Source organism: Belonocnema kinseyi, chromosome 5 (genome assembly GCF_010883055.1).
Source record: "Belonocnema kinseyi isolate 2016_QV_RU_SX_M_011 chromosome 5, B_treatae_v1, whole genome shotgun sequence".
Taxonomy (NCBI): Eukaryota; Metazoa; Arthropoda; class Insecta; order Hymenoptera; family Cynipidae; genus Belonocnema; species Belonocnema kinseyi.
In genome coordinates, this window is record NC_046661.1 from 31,003,014 (window position 1) to 31,007,030 (window position 4,017).

General features: G+C 32.5%; 1 protein-coding gene across 7 annotated transcripts in view; it reads right to left on the minus strand.

Moving 5' to 3' along the window:
- Positions 1-4,017, minus strand: part of LOC117173390 (AT-rich interactive domain-containing protein 2) — a 343,637-nt gene that overhangs the window by 281,171 nt on the left and 58,449 nt on the right. The window lies entirely within an intron of this gene.

The window sequence follows — 4,017 nt, forward strand, 5'->3', positions numbered from 1 at the left end:
AAAAAGTCAAGCTTTCTTTTGAGACTATTTAAAAAAAATCGTAGATGCCTAAATTGCGAAAAAAGTTAAATAAACAATTGATTTATTGAAAAAAATTTTTAATCAATTTTTTTTGTTATAAATAATAAAATAGGATGAAAGCGTGTAAAAATCACTTTCCAAAACCCTCATAAAAATTTTAAATCGCGTAATCAGAAAGGAAGTTACAGGCGTTTGAAACTACCCCTGCAGGCATTGGGGTTGAAAATTCAACCCCCCCTCACTTGGGGAGGGTTGGTAATCCTGGTCTATAAGTTTGTGGATTATCTACTGTTGGGTAGGCGAACATATTCCCAGAATTTAGAGACAATCGAAAAATATGACTTTTTGAGTTGGGGCAGTTGAGGAATAATGCCCCATATAGGGAATATCGTATAGTCAAACTTCTAATAAGTACAGCTATAATAGGGATATTAAGAATATGTGTCTGAAGGAATTATCAGAAGAGCGCCGGTGCATTATGGGAGCAGCGAAATAAAATGGCGTAAGGCCTAATCGGGAGCAGTGACAGTTCAGATTTACTTTGGACAATTAAACGATTTTTACCACTTAAAATGTGCGCGAATGTTAATATTAAATAGAGTTCTTGATGTGGTAATAATAGCTTACATTTTTTTCGATTGTAGGCGATAACTATATTGAAATATCAAAAAACGCGGTAAAAACAACAAACTTGACCTCCAAATGCATTATATGGATTTCAGGGAAATTCATTTTCGCGATACCAGACGAAAGATTGGCTACTGTAAGTTAATATATTTCTATAACAACTAAATTTTTTTCTAATCTGAAGATAATACAATTATACATAATCTGTCGAAAATAATAAACTCTCGAACTTAGCAATTTTGTCCAAATAACTGATTTACGAGAACAATTCACATAAAGTAACTGAATGTTTAACTCTTCTAACTAAACATTTTACCTAATCTAAGGGGACACTTTCTTTGAGTTTAATATATTCTTGATTCACTCGTTCGCCTCAAGAATTTTTTTTTCCGTTTACTTTGCCCTTTTCCATTTGCTGCTAAGGATGCCAAAGCAGACGACAGCAACAAAATTTAACTTCATTTTTTCTGTGATATTAGTGCATTATAATATCGTACAAAGCTCGAATATTGCTAAATGAAAAGTTTTAGAGATATCCCCCTCAAACAAATATTGACCACACTGTAAAAAAAGTGGTTGAAAATTGCAAGTCGGTTTGTAAACGTTTTACTATGAATCATGCGTTAATTCTACAAGTATATTGTGAACTTGCAGCGATTACCAGTGCAATTTCACAATATTTGTATCAATTTTACCGTAAAGGTGTAATATTAACACAGGAATCAGTGGACATAAAGATACTAGTGATTAACGTGGTAAATTTTAACCATATTATAACCGATATTATCATGTACTTTTAGCAGGTTTCTTTATAATCTCAAAATGTACTGTAATCTAATTCACATGGAAAGTCCAAAGAAAATTCAGAAGAATGGAGATTTTACCAGAATTTTGTAATTCCACTGCAGAGAAAAATATATTGGCGGGCGGGTGTCACTCGGAAACACAACAACGCGGTCGTCTGTTTTATGTATAAAATGTAATATATTTTAAGTTTTGCATCCGTTCCGTCAATACACTTAAAAAACTAGTTGGTTGGGGCAACTGACAAAGTAGTAGGCCCAACTATTTTAGTTTGTAATATATGCCGCTGCTATTAAAGTGGTTGAGACTAATACTTTTATTCGCAAGATTGGTAGCAGTTGTCCTTACTACTTTATTTGTTCTCGCTACAAGTTTAGATGGTAGATAATCCATTCAGTAAGTGTGTTTACTACTTTAAATAGTAAGCGTTACTGCTTAAATTATAAGTCTTACTATTAAATAAGTAATCCTTACTATTATATAATCTTATGTAATATTACTATTTAATATTATATTTTTTACTATTCATATAATTATAGTCATCCCGCTGGCAAGCTGAATTGTCACGATGATGTATTTATACAAATTAGGGAACCTTTTCACGGAGGCCTGTTTGGAAGTATTCGTTGAATTTATTTGACACATCGAGTTCGCATCTAGGTTATCAATCAATCAAATTTGCCATAAACCAACAAAATAACTAGAAAGAAATCCTACGAAAAATATTAATTCCACGATTATTTCAAAACAGGCCTCCGTGAGAAGGTGCCCTAAGCGTAGGCCTTAGAGAGAGGACGCCCTAAAGATCTATACGATGGTCTTCACTATTTTCCACGTGTTTACACATTATACGTAAAGGTTCAGACAAAAATGGCGATCATCGAAAACATGACGCGATATTTCGATGCGATTGTTGGCAGCACTGCTCAGATTTCATTTCTGCCAATATCTCCAAGCTACAAAGATTGTAACCTCTACTACTTTTATTGCTTGGAAAATAAATTGCTGGTAAATGTAACTAATTTATTTGCTGTGACTACAATTGAACCGCTGGCGACCAAAAGGGGACACGGCCGGATTCAGCCTGAGAGGTATTGTCCTGAGTGTCAATTTTAAAAAGCTTTCTAATTTCAATTTTAAAGACTGATACTTGTAGAGAATCTCAAGGCGCATCTTTTTTTCCTCTGCAAAAATTTATAGGTTTTGTAGTTTTTGAGATAATTGGTCAAAAGTGGATATTTTGAAAACGAAAAATTCCAATCTTTTTTCACTTCAACTCGCGCTAATTTAGCCAATTTTCATGATTTCTCGATTTCCCTAATACAAAGTACGTGTTTAAGTCTTCTGAAACTATCTAAGAAAGAAAAACGAGAATATTGTAATAATCAAAAAAGTTATTAATTTTTTTTTGGGGCAATACAAAAATCATGAATTTTAACCTTCAAGCGCCTCGTTTAGCGAACGAATTTTAAGCTACGGAAAGCTTTCTGTGAGAAAGTTGTTCATTAAGGTTCAAAGAAGTTTTCTGGAAAGATTTAGATCAATTGGATCAATAGTTCAAAAATTATGAATGTTTGAAAATCCAAGCGGTAATCTTGACGCTGCCCAAAAACGTGCCTGGCCGGCTACGTACGCGCTGCAGCGAACGACGTGAAGGTTAAGTCAAGCTGAACAAAACAAATGCACAACAGTAACTTTTTTTGTCATCTTCTTTGAAATTCTACAAATAAAGCATAGAATCAGCGAAGTGATTGTTTCTTATAATATTTGGAAAAGCATTTTTTTTTGAGATTATTGAGATTCTTGAGATATTTTAGAGAATATTAATTAAAAAGAAAAAGATATTAAAATGAAACAAGGTAGAAAAAGAACTAGAAATGAAGATTCGTGGATTAAAAATAAGAAAAAATGTTCCAGAAATCAGGTACGATAATATGAAGATAGTCTAAAGTAATTATTTTAAATTTTTAATGACAAAGTTAATAGCATTATTTGTTATTTCTTTAGGGAAACGAATACATTACAAAGTCTAAAACTAAAAAAGGCGGTATTGCTAAAGATGTTCTAATCCCAGAGAGATCTTTCAAACCTATTGAATCCTGCTGTGGAGAAAAATGTTACCAAAAGTTTTCAAATGTGCAAAAAGAAAAAGTACATACAAATTTTTTGGAATCTCGGGAACTATAATGAACAAAATGTGTTTCTCAGAGGATTGTTAAAATGAAAGGATCCTATCCAAACGAATGCAGGTGAAAAACTAGGACGGTTAATTCACTGGATATATTTATCTCCTACTGACGAAGAAAATGTTCCGATTTGTAAGAAATTTTTTTGTGCTTTTCTATGTTTGGGCAAAAGAAGAGTTGAAAATGTTCAAAAAAAGATTTTAAATAAGCAGCCTTTAAAAAATTTGGCAGGTGGAGGTGTGCAATACTTGCTTCAGAAACGTGACAAATTGAGAGATAAACGAAGAAGTAATTAATCACAAAAACAATGCTGAAATTTATTTGAAGTTAAAAAAGCAAATACTCTCTGAAAATAATAGTCTATGCTGTGAATTTGATT